Source organism: Coregonus lavaretus, assembly GCF_964263955.1.
Source record: "Coregonus lavaretus genome assembly, chromosome: 19".
NCBI classification, from domain to species: Eukaryota; Metazoa; Chordata; class Actinopteri; order Salmoniformes; family Salmonidae; genus Coregonus; species Coregonus lavaretus.
This window is the reverse complement of record NC_140006.1, coordinates 29,255,765-29,274,304: the sequence shown is the minus strand read 5'-3', so window position 1 is coordinate 29,274,304 and position 18,540 is coordinate 29,255,765.

The following is an 18,540-nucleotide window of genomic DNA, read 5'->3' as shown; positions in this document are numbered from 1 at the left end:
CTAGCTGCCTCTTGCTACAGAAACAGGCTCCTGCCCAATGGGATGTTCTGGCTTGGACAAGACTTGCAGTACTTACTTACTGTAACTAAATTAGTGATAAGAGGAAAGTCAGTTCAAATTGATAAATTACTAAAAGAGTTTAAGACATCCTAATACCTGTTTATGTGTCGTAACGGTGCTATTTGGGATCCTTGGATCCTACCCTAAACCTAACCCTCTAAATATCAAAGGGGTGGCATCAGAGTTGGGACATCCCAAGGATCCCTTTAGACTTTTCTGTGTAGTAACTGTCTTGTAAAGGACCTCAATCTATTTTCCATACTTTTATATTTTAGTTATTTAGCAGACACTCTTATTCAGAGTGACTTATAGGAGCAGTTAGGGTTAAGTGCTTTGCTCAAGGGCACATCAACAGATTTTTGGGGGGGCCAGCGACCTTTCGGTTAGTGGCCCAACGCTCTTAACCACTAGGCTACCTGCCTACCTCTAACTCTGATAGTTTCATTCAGCTGGATGGGTTTTTTCACCAAAATGACACACATTGATTTAGTACCTGTGCTGTGTGCACTTGCACCACTACACTACATGTCAGCTATGACCTGTGTTAACCAGGGCATGGGGAGATCTGTGTTGAGCTGTGATGATGGCTATCAAAGGGGACAGCCTAGCCAGGCAGTGAAAGAAACTCCATGTCCTCAGCCAGCTCTAAAAAGAGCAATTCCTCTGTGCCCTTTCAGGATCAGCGTGGGGCAGCCAACACCAATTCTCTAAGACTGTGATACCGGTGGGCATCCCAAATGGCCCCCTGTTCCCTATGTAGCGTACCTCTTTTGACCAGGGCCAATAGGGAATAGGGTGCCATTTAGGATGCGTACACAGTGTTAATGCTACAGTATGACGGTCCCAACATGCTGCTGCTGGAAGGGGCTCCCCTATTTAGTGGCACCTAGCAGATCAGCAAATGAGTGCCTTAGAATAAAAAAATATTATATATATATATATATATATATATATATATATATATATATATATATATAATTATATATATATATTCATTGGAGTAGTATTCTGTGGTGTGGCTTTCTTGAGCAGCGTTTGGCCAATAATTTTATTTGAATTATGAAATAGCTGTTTTCATACATATTTAGCAGTTGAGCATACTTCAGTGCTATGGTTCCCCTCATTGAAATACATGATTAACTAACTCCTTCCTTTTCAGATACATGTTTATATCAGGCTGAATAGTGTGTGATGCCCTTTAATTAATCATTACAGCATTTCATTTTATAACACAGATAATGAAAATGATATAACGTACATGATATCCATACTGTATGAAGATCATCACTATGGGATACACACGTCTTGTTCCCTCCATCACACTATCATGGATCTAATTACAGCGGTGCGTTATGGGTCAGTGGAGTGCTTTTGACATGAGACTGATCACCAGAAACAATGTTAATTGGATAGACATGCCACATGATGCATTTGCAATATTAATATCACACAATAGTGAGAATATGGAAGGGAGTCTCCATGCAAGTGCTCAGCTCCATGCAATTTATTTTGGAGTAAATAAATAACAGAAATATTCAGTTGATTTGAATTGACGCAAGTAAGTGTCTTAAAGTGAATTCATGCAGTTAATGAATGAGTAGTAATAACATGCATTTGAATGCATGGCTTGAGAGTTTCTCCCAAGCATGAGTTCCTTCTCTGGATGAGCAACGAGAGGAAGGAGAGAGTCGATAGCGCCGCGAAAGGTCAAGCTGTCACATGCAGCTCCTGGGTGAAAATGTCTTCCGCCACAAATGATGGCATTGTAACACCTTGTGACTGGTGGCACCTTGGATGAGAGCAGAACGTCGTGAGTAATGAATCACTGAGGGTGCGACCCAAATTACACCCTATTGCTTGTGTAGTGCATTACTTTTAACCAGGGCTTAAATAGGCCCTGGTCAAAAGTAGTGCACCATACACTGAATGAAAAGCAGAGTTTCTGGGTAAATCGGATCTGCTATATTCCCGTGAAATTTGAGGTGCACGGTCGTGGGTGGGAATTTCCCAATGCGAGTGTACGGACTCCTATAGATTTCCACACATCCCTTAACACTTGCATGATACGGGAATTTCTTGGATAATAAATTCAAATTATGCATTAATACGTTTCTGGAAATTTCTGGACCGTTCACCTCACGTAAATTCTCAACTGCCACAGGCGTGCCTCTCTCTCTCATGTGTTGGAAGAGAAGCCCAGTGAAAAGAAGCCAACTCTCTCTGTCTCCTTATCTATCCTGTTTTCAGGTTTGTAACATTTATGAGCATGCTTTCGTCTTCAAAATCAAGAGATAACTTCCTTTCCTCCTTAACCACTCCCTGCGGGGTGATCCGGTATCGCAAGAAGGAGGCAGCGGCCTGATGGAACTGGCACTTCTCCGCTTTGACATACAGATCGTTCTCCAGGAGGCGTCCCAGGACTACCCTTGAGGAAGATCTAGATGTTGAAGAACGCGGAGGACATCATCCATAGCCGTCCCCAGTTGCGCCAGCTGGTCGTGGTGTTGGCAAAGTAGGTCCTCCTGTTCGTCGACCATCTGGGAGATGTCTCAGTTGGCTGCTGCTTCCATTTTGCGAGGCAGTATTCTGTGACGAAGACGCAGGGAGTCAGGAAGAAGGTAAGATGCAGGGAGTCATGAAGCAGGTGCAGTCGGTGAGTTTAATCGGAACGAACATAGAGTGAATACAAAAACAGGTGTTGCTTCTGAACATGAAAACAGAAACAATACTGCCTGAATGGTGATACAACAGAGTGCTAGATAAAGGGGAAGTAATCAGGGTAGTAATGAAGTCCAGGTGAGGTTAATGATGGGGCGCAGGTGTGCGTAATGATGGTTGCCAGGTGTGCATAATGATGGGTTGCCAGGACCGGTGGTTAGTAGACCGGCGACGTCGAGTGCCGGAGCGGGAGTAGACGTGACAATTATCTGTAAGGTCCGTCAGTCGAGCAGTGAATTTCAAACTCAGATTCAACCACAAAGACCAGGGAGGTATTACAACGCCTCACAAAGAAGGGCACCTATTGGTAGAGGGGTAAAAAAAAAGGCAGACACTGAATATCCCTTTGAGCATGGTTAAGTTATTAATTACACTTTGGATGGTGTATCAATACACCCAGTCACTACAAAGATACAGGCATCCTTCATAACTCAGTTGCCGGAGAGGAAGGAAACCGCTCAGAGATTTCACCATGAGGCCAATGGTGACTTTAAAACAGTTACAGAGTTTAATGGCCGTGAAAGGAGAAAATTGAGGATGGATCAGCAACATTGTAGTTACTCCACAATACTAACCTAATTGACAGAGGGAAAATAATTAAGCCTGTACAGAATAAAAACATTCCAAAACATGCATCCTGTTTGCAACAAGGCACTAAAGTAATACTGCAAAACATGTGGCAAAGCAATTCACTTTTTGTCTGAATACAAAGTGTTATGTTTGGGGCAAATCCAATACAGCACATGACTGAGTACTGCTCTCCATATTTTCAAGCATATTGGGGGCTGCATCATGTTATGGGTATGCTTGTAATCGGTAAGAACTGGGGAGTTTTTCAGGATAAAAAAGAAACGGAATCGAGCTAAGCACAGGAAAACCTGGTTCAGTCTGCTTTCCATCAGACACTGGGAGATGAATTCACCTTTCAGCAGGACAATAACCTAAAACACAAGGCCAAATCTACACTGGAGTTGCTTACCAAGAAGACAGTGAATGTTCCTGAGTGGTCGAGTTACAGTTTTGACTTAAATATACTTGAAAATCTATGGCAAGACCTGAAAATGGTTGTCTAGCAATGATCAAAAACCAATTTCACAGGGCTTAAAGAATTTTGAAAAGAATAATGGGCAACTGTTGCACAATCCAGGTGTGGCAAGCTCTTAGAGACTTACCTAGACATACTCACAGCTGTAATCGCTGCCAAAGGTGCTTCTACAAAGTATTGACTCAGGGGTGTGAATACTTACGTAAATTAGATATTTCTGTTTTTAATTTTCAATAAATATGCAAACATTTCTAAAAACATGTTTTCACTTTGACATTATGGGATATTGTGTGTAGATGGGTGACAGAAAAAAAATTATTGAATCCATTTTGAATTCAGGCTGTAACACAAAATGTGGAATAAGTCAAGGGGTATGAATACTTTCTGAAGGCACTGTAGTATCACATGTAAAATGTGTAGCTTTGTATGATTATGAAGACCTTTGGGTAGGTGTTTGTGGGTGATACATCGAGTGCATGGAGCCAAAGACATGTGGAACCCCTTTCAACCAGGTGGATGGAATTCAACTATTGTTTTCACAATAGTCCTATAATAAGTAATTTCACAAGATATCAAAACCTGTTTGGCGGAACTACAATCAAGGTAAGTGATAAATGTTGGAATTCCCCTATATCATCTGTCAATCTGGAGTTGTTGGGGTTGGTGGGGTAAAGTTAAGCTTTTATATGAACTATATGAATATGTATGACTTGAAACTGATGCATTTGTTTACTGTGTTCTATAGGTTCTAAATGCACAGTCGAGAGTTCTTTCAGAGGATGAGAGAGACATTTGGACAGGAGTTAATGTGGACCTGATGAGCGATGAGGAGGATGGCCTGCAAAACGGCAAACCAGTGTGGTTCGTCAAGCCACCCTACTTCCGGAGTGAGGTGCTCACTGCCATTAGTCAAGAACTACAGAGCCGCTTGGAGAGGGACCAGAGCTACTTGGCGAGCCACACCACACGGATCATGTCTGGGGAGTTTTCATGAAGGCAACCTATATCCCTCGGACCCCTCAACCCGCAACACTTTTGCACCCCCAATGGAGGCTCGCCCTGGGCCAAGCTGGATGACTCCTGTCAGTACTGTGCTTGATTCTTTAGAAAACAATTTTGTTGATCTTTGAATTTTGAATAGGCTCGTACATATTCCTCCATATCAGGTATAACCCCCACCCCTTTTTAACCCATGTAAGCAGGTAAGCACCACATTTGAAATGTTAAGATTAATTAAAGCGCTTTCAAAAGAAGCCATGTACTGGCAGGAGTCATCCAGCGTGGCCCAGGGAACGCCTCCATGGGGGTTACATTAGTTTAAGGCCCTGCTTAGCCTAAATGTCCGCTTTCTCCTGCTCTAATGAAATGAATTGTCATCCTTCAAGAAGTGTATTTGTGTGTTTTATTCAAGGAACAAAGAAAGGTTTTAGTATAGCGATGTCGTGAAGTGCTGGAAAAACCTTGATAGTGGTGCTTGAATTTATTTTCTGAAGGTGTGATATTAATAATAATAATGCAAATAGTTTAAAATCATTTATTTATTAATTAATTCCTAATTCACTGTAATTTATTCATTAATTGTGTTTTTAATATACCAGTGACAGCCACTAAGGCAAGCTATCATTAGCATTTAGTGGGGGGAATAAGCATGTGCAACCTTGTGCACAGCCATTTACTGACATTCATGGGAGAGATGTGGGCAGACATGGACTAAAATGTATTGCAACTGTAATCAAAGGCGTGCACTGGGATTTCAAGATGTGTCCTGGTAAGTGGGTGGACGTGTGTGGCCATTTCTGGGGATTTACTGAACTGTTTCCGGACATATACACATCTGTGCACGTCCGCGCACAAAATTGGTCTATTGTGCAGGGCCGAACATTGCTGGACGTGCCCGCAAATTTCCAGAAATTGTGCGTTTTTGTACCTTTTCATTAAGTGATATAGGGAATAGGGTGCCATTTGGGACGCACAGGCTGAAACACGGATGTCACATAAGTGGAGGCTTAGTATTGGGAAATGGGCTGTCAGATCTGTCACGTCTTGCTGACACATTGTTTCTGACCCATTGTAACCTGGAGAAAGGAGCAAGGATGGAGAGCGGGATGGAGTGAGGGATATTGAGAGAGGGTAGAAGACAAGGGACCTTGTGGAAACACTCATGTCAACACGCTGTGATAAAAAAATCCAAGTGACTTGATGTGGTCAAAATGATTTCTTTATTGTTGTCCTTGCATTATAAAAATAGTCAGATCACTGACCTATTTAGAAGAAATGTGTTGGTTGCTTCAGGGGCATGACCACCAGCATACACAGTTTATTTTGGTCCGCTGTCTTCATGTGCTTAGACTCAAGAGTTAGTGGCATTGTGTGACCCAAGTACCACCCTAGTGCACAACTTTTGCTGTTAGAGAATAGGGTGCCATTTGGGAATAGGGTGCCTTTTGGGATGCACCCATAGCTTTGTCCTCTGTATTAAGCTTAGCTACTACTTCTCTTAGTGATCCTGTCACTGTGTCTCCCTCCCCAGTTGACTCTACGAGTAATCAATTACAGGTGTAGGATCTTAATTTGATCAACCTGTTCCGGGAGAACTTTACTGCAATGCAGGACATGTAAAACTTGTAGTGTATTTGAGGTTTAAAAAGGCTTCTGAAGTTTGTAATTTCCACCTTGAAATTTTAGACTTGATTTTCCCTTACGAAAAATGTATCAACCACATGAATTATAATCCACATAATAATTCACATTTTTCTGTTGCTGCAGGATTATTTTTCTGCTGTAGCAAACTGTCTCAAATAAAAATCCTACATCAGTAGTGTGACAACGCAAAAGCATTACATTAGGATCACACTCAGTCACTGTCTAAAGTGGTCTGTCAATGAGCAATAGAAAGAGGGAAGCACCTCTATGCTGCTGACAGAGAAGGGATTGTTGCACCCAATAGTTTTTAGTAAGAAGGGCGGAAAATTGCTGAGGGTTGTTTTTAGTTCGCTTTTACGAACTCAGATATGCCCAATTTGATGGCAGCATTCTTTTCAAAGAATGTCAGCGATGATTTAAACATTTGTTAACTTTTACGGTTCATTTAAAATATCATCATTGAAAGACATCTTAATTATCACTTAATCGTTTCTGGGCCATAGATATAATTATCACTTTGTCATATGAACAATTTTGGGTTAAGCTTGATAATAGATTCATTCTATTGTGTGTCATTGGCCAACGAGGTATGAGCAATTTTGAGAAAAGTAAAATCTTAGTAGCATCAAGCAAGCCAATAAATAAGTTTGGACTTTAAATCTGCCATCTGAATCTTGGCTCGATGACAGTAGTAGATGTTTTAGATCTGGATTGGGTTTTCCTATTGATAACAGCACCTTTCCTTAGAAATCCCCCACGCCTATCTTTTCATTTGACATTTGATTATTTTGTGACTTTATATTACTATAACAGAACTTTGTCATGCTTGTCACTTGTATCAGGATATATAAATATTGTTGGTTAGCAATTCTTCACAAACAGTCATGGGGGTTTGGCAACAATTCAGCAATTATTCTGTCCAAGGTAGCCATATACGCATTCTAGCCTAGAATAAAGGTTTTCAGCTAGTTGGACCCCATCAAGGCTGGATGACCGTTGCCTCTGGGGGATTCTAGACTGCGCCCAAATGGCACCCTATTCCCTATATAGTGCACTACTAGGGCTCTGGTTAAAAGTAGTGCGCTATGTAGGGAATAGGGTGCCATTTGGGACGCAGACCTAGAGTGAACACCTCCCTCTTTCTGGCTTTGTGCTGCACTGGTTAATTGTCAGGACCACTCTCTGTAATGTCATTATGCACAAATGTAGCAATTGCCTCGTGAAAATGTATGCACTCACTAACTGTAAGTCGCTCTGGATAAGAGCGTCTGCTAAATGACTAAAATGTCAAATATGAGGAGAAGTACAGATGTAGGATCTTAATTTGACCTACATAGTCACAGCAAAATAATCCTGCAGCAACAGGATTTTAACGTTTAGTCCAACCACAATGTTGCTTGATTGGTGGTTAGGCTATAAGCTGGCCAAAAGTAGGCTACATTAAAGTGCAATACTGTTAATATAACCGTGTGTTGGTGTGGGTTTTCAGTAGAGGGACCTCACGATAGCCTACAATATTATCAAGATGCTTAGGTGCCAATACGATATGTATTGTGATTCTCACCATTCTATATGCATTGCGATCTAATACTGTGATTTCATTGTGATTCGATGTTCCGAACATATTGCTCACATTTTACATTTTAGTAATTTAGCAGACGCTCTTATCCAGAGCGACTTACAGTTAGTGCATACATTTTCATACTGGCCCCCCCTGGGAAACGAAACCACAACCCTGGCGTTGCAAGTGCCATGCTCTACCAACTGAGCTACACGGGGCTCACCATATGCTGCAGAGGGACAAGAGAGAGCATGAGAAAACGAGTTTTGATCAGTCATGGAAATAAAAGGGCTGAAAACAAATTGGCTCCCTATTTAAAAAGAAGATGGAGAACAGCTATGAAGGAAAATACTGGGGTTTTGGTAAAGGTACAGCCAACTAGCACAAACATAAAATTGCGATATTGTCAAAACGATATGATATATCATTACAAATAATAGCCTGATATGTAACTGCATCGATCACTAGTTTTTAGTGAATTTATATAAATCACGAAGCTCATCTGCATTTCCTGCAGTGCAGGAAAATTCTCAGCAACAAAAGAGTGATCAAAGTACACTGAACAAAAATATAAAAGCAACAAGGAAATCAGTCAATTGAAATAAATTCATTAGGCCCTAATCTATGGATTTCACATGACTGGGTATACAGATATGCATCTGTTGGTCACAGATACCTTAAAAAAAAGGTAAGGGCATTGATCAGAAAACCAGTCAGTATCTGGTGTGATCACCATTTGCCTCATGCAGCGTGACACATCTTCTTTGCATAGAGTTGATCAGGATGCTGATTGTGGCCTGTGGAATGTCCCACTCTTCAATGGCTGTGCGAAGTTGCTGGATATTGGCGGGAACTAGAACATGCTGTCGTACAAGTCGACCCAGAGCATCCCAAACATGCTCAATGGGTGACATGTCTGGTGAGTATGCAGGCCATGGAAGAACTGGGACAATTTCAGCTTCCAGGAATTGTGTACAGATCCTTGCGACATGGTGTAGTGCATTATCATGCTGAAACATGAGGTGATGGTGGTGGATGAATGGGACGACTATGGGCCTCAGGATCTCGTCACGGTATCTCTGTGCATTCAAATTGCCATCGATAAAATGTAATTGTGTTTGTTGTCTGTAGCTTATGCCTGCCCATACCATAACACTACCGCCACCATGGGGCACTCTGTCACACAACGCCATACATGCCATCTGCCCGGTACAGTTGAAACCGGGATTCATCTGTGAAGAGCACACTTCTCCAGCATGCCAGTGGCCATCGAAGTTGAGCATTTGCCCACTGAAGTCGCTTACGACGCCGAACTGCAGTCAGGTCAAGACCCAGGTGAGGACTACGAGCACGCAGACAAGCTTCCCTGATAAATTCTTTGGTTGTGCAAACCCACAGTTTCATCAGCTGTCCGAGTGGCTGGTCTCAGACGATCCCGGAGGTGAAGAAGTCAGATGTGGAGGTCCTGGGCTAGCGTGGTTACACATGGTGTGCGATTGTGAGGCTGGTTGGACGTACTGCCAAATTCTCTAAAACGACGTTGGAGGGGGTTTATGGTAGAGAAATTAACATTAAATTCTCTGGCAACAGCTCTGGTGGACATTCCTGCAGTCAGCATGCCAATTGCACGCTCTCGCTCAAAACTTCAAACATTTGTGGCATTGTGTTGTGTGACAAAACTGAACATTTTAGAGTGGCCCCAGTACAAGGTGCACCTGTGTAATGATCATACTGTTTAATCAGCTTCTTGATATGCCACACCTGTCACGTCGATGGATTATATTGGCAAAGGAGAAATGCTCACTAAGAGGGATGTAAACAAATTTGTGCACAACATTCGCGATAAGCTTTTTGTGTGTATGGAACATTTCTGGGATCTCTTATTTCAGCTCATTAAACATGGGACCAACACTTTACGTGTTTTGTTTATATTTTTGTTCAGTGTGTTATGTAGGCCTACCTATTTGAGCTCCTGTTAGACAGATTCAATTTAATTTCTCAAGGGGAGGCTGTACAGTCTTTCCCTCTACCTGTGTCCGTTCAGATAGGACAGGTTAAGCCTGATACAGAGGATATTTGTTTTGGACTATTGCTTGTGTATATTTGTTCAATCTACTTGTATATTTTGTATGATAAGGCGCTTTCACCATTGGATCACCAAGATCTGTAAATAAATCTACACTCTGAGCACATCAACCTGCCTTGCCTTCTGCTGATTTCATGGCCTTACGACAGCTACAAGGTCCCTATTTTACAATTACATAGGCTAATCAAAATGTGTTGTAGACAAAATAAGGAAAAGGGCTGTCTAATAGCCTCAATAAATAGACAAAGATTTGAATTTGAACAAGTCATTGCATGTATAGATTTTGTTTTTTACTTGACTTGAGACTTGACTTGAAAACTTGTGACTCGACTCGCCTCGACTTGACTTTTTCTTAGAATGCATGACTTGGACTTGACTCCAATCTTGACCCGTTCTACTTGGGACTCAACTTGAGACTCAGACCTTGTGACTTGAGACTTGCTCAAATAATAGTGACTTGGTCCCACCTCTGTCTGATGGACAAATGGACACAAGAAGAGTATTCTACCAGTTCTTCACCCACCAGGTAATTAAATCTTGTATTTAAATGGAATATTCCATGGGATGTACATAATAATAAAAATAACTGAGGTTCATCCCAAATGGCACCCTATTCCCTATTTAGTGCACTACTCTTGACCATGTCCCATAGGGTGGCTCTGGTCAAAAGTAGTAGTGCACTATATAGGGAATAGGGTGCCATTTGGGACGCATCCTGAGTCTCTTGGATATGACCCCACAGACAGAGTAATAATGTCAGTGAGGTAGTCAACATCAGCATTCCCATTGGTCAATAGAGTGATACAACAAATGTGACCTTCCGTGTCACTCAGTGTGTGTGTGTGTGTGTGTGTGTGTGTGTGTGTGTGTGTGTGTGTGTGTGTGTGTGTGTGTGTTTGTGTGTGTGTATACCAGAGCATCATCAGGAAGGCAGTGACAGAGAAATGAGCAGTCTTCTCTCACCACTAACCTTAACTGTCAGGGTGCCTCCTGACTACATCATTAGCTGGTTCCACACTTAGGATTTGGCCCAGAGGGCACCAACCCCTGGTGATGACGTATATGCACGTCTGTGGATGTGTCCCAAATGGCACCCTATTCCCTATATGGTGCACTACTTATGGGCCTTGGTAAAAAGTAGTGCACTAGGGTGCCATTTGGGACACAACCTATGTTTTCCCTTGACATTGCCACCGCCACCCTTCGAACTGCAATTATTAGCCACAAATAAATAAATAGCCGTAATCATCGGTGTCTTATGAGTGGAACTTGTTCAATGGGTTTTTCGGGTGAGGAACCTTATAGGAAACCAGTGCATCAATTTACCAACATCAGGAACCTGTGATTGTGTGCATGTGAATCAGACTCCCGACTTAAAGGTCAAAGTAGGTTTACACACCTTCCTGAGACATCCGAATTTACCCTTTGAAAAACAATCCCCTTGTGGGGGAATGTCTTAGATTGTTAAAACATTGAGGATGCTCAGTAAATTGGGTAAGGTTTAGCATTGTTTTACATATTGCTGTATGTTCTATGTATTCCATAGGGGAACAAGTAGATGAATGCCTGTATTGCATCTTAATCAAGTGATGTCTTTGATCACCATATCATGGAGCTATTTAAGCTTGTCAGGTCCATTACAATTGGATGTATCAAACCAATGAGAGCGAGCTTGGGACGTTTTGTCATCAGCAGTCACTCGTTGGCCGCTAAAATTCAAAGAGTGGTGGCGATCAGGCAGCACACCACACAAAGAATCAACAGACAAAGGAGAGGAAAAGGCCAGAAAGCATGGATTTGTTTACCATCATTGAAATCAGATCATGAAACAAAAATTCTCATTATTCATAGAAGAATCGCAATCACTATACCTTGTTTACCCTAAGTAGCAACATTTATCATATTCAAGTGGTTAAACATAATGCAATGTGAATTTTTTTAAGCCTGTTTGCAGCCAGGTGGAGTGATTAAATTTAGATAGTACATTTTACTGGTTGAGTGACCTCATGCACACATAGGCTATGTGTGTCCCAAATGGCACCCTACTCCCTATATAGTACACTACTTTTGACCAGAGCCCTTTGGGAACCTTTGGGCCCTTGTCAAAAGTAGTGCACTATATAAACGGAATAGGGTGCCATTTGGGACGCACACCAAATTGAACTTCACCATATAGATGAGGTCCACCAATGACCCCCTAAGCACAGTTTCAAGTTTCTAAAGGGTTTCTATAGGGACATCCGTAAGGGGTAATCCATTTTGCCACCAGCAGCTGTTGATGTATATGTACGTTTCATCATTAACACCTAATTATGATTCGTACCGCATGTTAATTATTCATATTAATTCCATCAGATGACAAAAATAAAGTATTTAATAATACATTATGTATACTGCCTATGGATAAATCGAGCAACTGCAAAATGGATGAGGCACATACAAAAGACTAATTGATTTTAACCTGAACATTTTCTATATTCTGACCATAGCCTTAAATTTAGCATAACATTTATATTTAATCCCACATTTCAGCACAAAACAAAAGAAGAACACATTTCCTTATATTGTTCAATCTCACACTATCAAGCAGGTGTTTGAAACGCTTTTTGTGAATGTAGTACGAGGATAAGAGATACCAAAAATACATGTCGTATCTATCTTGTTATCATCACTAGAGACACATAAATATTGGACCAGGGGCGATGTGTTCAATAGGGCGATATGGGCGACGCACTGCCAAACGGGAAAAGGAAGGGATTTTTTTTCTAATCAATTATATCACGGCAACAGTAGTTATCAGTGTTCTAATCTGATCTGACTGCCACTAAATGTCCAATCAGGCTAAAGTCGTGCTTCAAATGGCCCCCCCCCCCTTTTGGGGCGATTTCAGTCAGGTTGAAAATCGCCCAGAAGTCTGTCATAGACTCCCATGTAAAATCTATTTTTTTCAAATTTCAGAGCTTTCAATACAATCTCTATGGGTTTCTGAGGGCTTGCACTTACGCGCTTTCGTCATACGTAACGTAACCATGAACGTAACTAAGAAAATAGCGGGTAGCAGCGTCTCTGTTGCGACCTGCAGTGTGGCGTTATCTTATGTTTTTAATTTGTACACTTAGTGGCGTTATTTTATGTTTTTAATTTGTACACTTAGTTTACAAACATTCTGCCAACCATGGATTTCCAGTGGTGGGTTTTGGACTGATCTTGTTGATCGTGTACATACCCGCTACGAACGGACTAAATAATGAAAACGCTGCTGGCAGCGGAATCCAATACAGCAGAACAAACTTCCCTTACCCACCACCTTGCTGATTAATGCCCAGTCACTGAGGGGGAAAGCGGATGAGTTGTCAGCGAATCTGCGCTTCCAACACGAATATCGGGAGGCCTGTTTGCTGGCATTTACTGAGACTTGGCTGGATGACAGAGTCCCGGACAGAGAAGTGGAGCCGGCCGGCTTCACCCTGGTCAGAGCGGACCGCGATCTGACAGTCACAGGGAAAATCAATCCTGGTAAGAGAGCGACTCTGTACCCCCGACATTGAACTGCTTTCTGTGTCACTGCGACCTTACTATCTGCCCCGTGAGTTCCCCCAATTGTTTGTTACCGTTGTGTACATTCAACCAAAAGCTAATATAACAAAGGCATCAGAGATTATTTATAATCTGTCACAGAAACTGGAATCCATCTCCCCAGATCAGTCAATAAATGCTTCTGGTATTGACTTATATGCTGCCCCTGTCTTCATGTTGTTGCTGGACATATCTTTTTTAAAATGTGTGTAGGTCACCTAAATCATCAGAAAAATTGCCCCCCCTGAGAATTTTTTCAGGAGCCGCCACTGTATTGGACAGCATACAAATCCATTCTCCCATCTGTGCCCAGTGGCGGTCCAGCAACTGAGGAGCTGATTACGATTCTGATAGGGAGGTGGAAAGTTGTAGGGAGGGAAGTATTGTGTCTTGAAAAGCTGAGTGAAGAAAGCAGAGATGATGAATTGGAAACACTCATATTCATGTATTGCCTTAATGGTATTCCTGTCTATTTATTTTCCTGTATCTAGTGGAACGTTTTGTTTGAAAAGCTGTTTGAATGTCTTGGTCTTTGTTCCCAATGGAGTCAATTATGACTGTAATTGCTGAATCAATAGTCTGATACAACATGAATATTGCATTTCATTCCAAATGGCACTCTATTTCCTATTAAAGTGCACTACATTTGACCAGAGCGCTAAGGGCCCTGGTCGAAAGTAGCGCACTAACCTGGACTTACAGTATGTGTTGTGGGAAGAGAATCATTCAACAGCTCTAATTAGTGCTAAGAACATTTGAGGAAACTTGGCTCTTGAAGGGATGCATGAAAGGTCTTACAGACCAGTGTGACTGTTCATTCAAATGTCACCCTCACAAACCTACACTTTGTGCATGGGTGGCATAATGCTAGGGTTTTCAGGCTGATTTATACTCACACCTTTATAATGCTGTGGATGTTGCTCATCTCTTCTCTGTGCAGTCAGGTAAACATACATGCTTGCAGTGTATTTTCAATTGAGACATGAACAGATTTAGACATCTTACATTTATTGTCATTTAGCAGACGCTCTTATCCAGAGCGACTTACATGAGCAATTAGGGTTAAGTGCCTTGCTCAAGGGCACATCGACAGATTTTTCACCTAGTCGGCTCGGGGATTAGAACCAGCCACCTTTCGGTTACTGGCACAACGCTCTTAACCACTAAGCTACCTGCCGCCCCATTCATATCTTTCATTATATAGTATATGAATTACAGTGAGGGAAAAAAGTATTTGATCCCCTGCTGATTTTGTACGTTTGCCCACTGACAAAGAAATGATCAGTCTATAATTTTAATGGTAGGTTTTTTGAACAGTGAGAGACAGAATAACAACAAAAAAATCCAGAAAAACGCATGTCAAAAAGTTATAAATTGATTTGCATTTTAATGAGGGAAATAACTATTTGACCCCCTCTCAATCAGAAAGATTTCTGGCTCCCAGGTGTCTTTTATACAGGTAACGAGCTGAGATTAGGAGCACACTCTTAAAGGGAGTGCTCCTAATCTCAGCTTGTTACCTGTATAAAAGACACCTGTCCACAGAAGCAATCAATCAATCAGATTCCAAACTCTCCACCATGGCCAAGACCAAAGAGCTCTCCAAGGATGTCAGGGACAAGATTGTAGACCTACACAAGGCTGGAATGGGCTACAAGACCATCGCCAAGCAGCTTGGTGAGAAGGTGACAACAGTTGGTGCGATTATTCGCAAATGGAAGAAACACAAAAGAACTGTCAATCTCCCTCGGCCTGGGGCTCCATGCAAGATCTCACCTCGTGGAGTTGCAATGATCATGAGAATGGTGAGGAATCAGCCCAGAACTACACGGGAGGATCTTGTCAACGATCTCAAGGCAGCTGGGACAATAGTCACCAAGAAAACAATTGGTAACACACTATGCCGTGAAGGACTGAAATCCTGCAGTGCCCGCAAGGTCCCCCTGCTCAAGAAAGCACATATACAGGGCATTCTGAAGTTTGCCAATGAACATCTGAATGATTCAGAGGAGAACTGGGTGAAAGTGTTGTGGTCAGATGAGACCAAAATCGAGCTCTTTGGTATCAACTCAACTCGCTGTGTTTGGAGGAGGAGGAATGCTGCCTATGACCCCAAGAACACCATCCCCACCGTCAAACATGGAGGTGGAAACATTATGCTTTGGGGGTGTTTTTCTGCTAAGGGGACAGGACAACTTCACCGCATCAAAGGGACGATGGACGGGGCCATGTACCGTCAAATCTTGGGTGAGAACCTCCTTCCCTCAGCCAGGACTTTGAAAATGGGTCGTGGATGGGTATTCCAGCATGACAATGACCCAAAACACACCGCCAAGGCAACAAAGGAGTGGCTCAAGAAGAAGCACATTAAGGTCCTGGAGTGGCCTAGCCAGTCTCCAGACCTTAATCCCATAAAAAATCAGTGGAGGGAGCTGAAGGTTTGAGTTGCCAAACGTCAGCCTCGAAACCTTAATGACTTGGAGAAGATCTGCAAAGAGGAGTGGAACAAAATCCCTCCTGAGATGTGTGCAAACCTGGTGGCCAACTACAAGAAACGTCTGACCTCTGTGATTGCCAACAAGGGTTTTGCCACCAAGTACTAAGTCATGTTTTGCAGAGGGGTCAAATACTTATTTCCCTCATTAAAATGCAAATCAATTTATAACATTTTTGACATGCGTTTTTCTGGATTTTTTTGTAGTTCTTCTGTCTCTCACTGTTCAAATTACATTTTACATTTTAGTCATTTAGCAGACGCTCTTATCCAGAGCGACTTACAGGAGCAATTAGGGTTAAGTGCCTTGCTCAAGGGCACATTTACGTCATTTAGCAGACGCTCTTATCCAGAGCGACTCACAAATTGGTGCATTCACCCTATAGCCAGTGGGATAACCACTTTACAATTTTGGGGGGGTTGAAGGATTACTTTATCCTATAATAAACCTACCATTAAAATTATAGACTGATCATGTCTTTGTCAGTGGGCAAAAGTACAAAATCAGCAGGGGATCAAATACTTTTGTCCCTCACTGTAACTATATTCATAACCTACTCTGGGCAATAATATGATTCTGTGAAATACTGGGGAAATTGCTTTATTTTCTCCCTCAAATGCTACTTCTCCCTCGTAATCTGTTCTGAAATTTCTGGTTGTCCTGTGTGAAATGTTAGTGATTCAATCCAAATCATTTCTGTTGGAAAAGGTCACAGGTGTCTTTCCTGTGTTCCGTAAGTGCAGGCCACCCACCTCTTGCCAGTTTGGCAGGCAGGTAGGTGTAGCTGGACCTTTGCCGTTGCGTTGACCCTTTACAAACTACATGTTGTTTAGATATAATAGTCACATCTACTTGGCACCCATTTTGAAACAAACAATATTTGGCAAAGGCCATATTTCTGATCGATCTCTGCAGCCAATTAAAAATACATTCCTTACTTTATTGTGGGGGAAAATCTGCATTCATGACATCCAACTGATGATGTTCGGTTGACTCTTACTAGAGTGTTGTAGTGGTGAAGATGATGAAGATTGTATTTTACTATTGACCCTGTACCACTGTCCATAACATTAATCAATTAATTTATTAATTAATGCAGGAACAAGGCCACATCCATAGTTAGTTGAACAATGGCACTCTAGATTCTGGAAAACGACACATCCCAATTAGACATACTGTATGACTCATTTGATATTAACCCCACTGTGGACTGAGGGATGCTCCCCATTTATATTCAGGTATTGCCTTTACGTTAGCACTTGCGCACAGGGGCATCATGCACCCCAAAAATCTAAGGTGGCACAAAGTACGTGAGGATGGCTGGGGGGTGGTCCAGAGGGGGGCTAGGCCTCCGACCATAAGTTGGAGCATTTTTCCTGACACCTGAAACAGCTTTTTCCTGCAATCTAGAGCCATAACCATTATGCTTAATTCTATGTTAAAAAATATATGTATATTTTTCTGCATATCTAAGCAAACCTCTTGAGTTGTCTATTCTCCTGACTACCAACCTTGCCAGCAGGCATGCCAGCTTAGATATTTAGACAAGCTAGCTACTCTAACTTGATTGATAGCCTAGAAATGGCTTCTTGGTAGTTGTGAGGTTGGGAGATTGGGAACCTATCTGGGCTAGCTAAAGCCAACTTCATAAAATTGCTAGGTGGCTAGTAGTATTACAGAGAAACAACAACAAAAATAAAAAATACATTTTTAAAAATCAAATCAAATCAAATGTTATTTGCCACATGCGGCGAATACAACAGGTGTAGACATTACAGTGAAATGCTTACTTACAGGCCCTTAACCAACAATGCAGTTTTTTAAAGAAAAAGTAAAATACAAAAAGTTTTACGTAAAAAAAATAAAAGCAAATAACTAAAGAGCAGCAGTAAAATAAAATAACAGTAGGGAGGCTATATGCAGGGGGGTACCGGTACAGAGTCAATGTGCGGGGGCACCGGCTAGTCGAGGTAATTTAGGTAATATGTACATGTGGGTAGAGTTAAAGTGACTACGCATAAATAATAAACAGAGTAGCAGCAGCGTAAAAGAGGGGGATGGGGTGGGGTGGGGGGCAGTACAAATAGTCTGGGTAGCCATGATTAGCTGTTCAGGAGTCTTATGGCTTGGGGGTAGAAGCTGTTGAGAAGCCTTTTGGACCTAGACTTGGCGCTCCGGTACCGCTTGCCGTGCGGTAGCAAGAGAACAGTCTATGACTAGGGTGGCTGGAGTCTTTGACAATTGTTAGGGCCTTCCTCTGACACCGCCTGGAATAGAGGTCCTGGATGGCAGGAAGCTTGGCCCCAGTGATGTACTGGGACGTACGCACTACCCTCTGTAGTACCTTGCGGTCGGA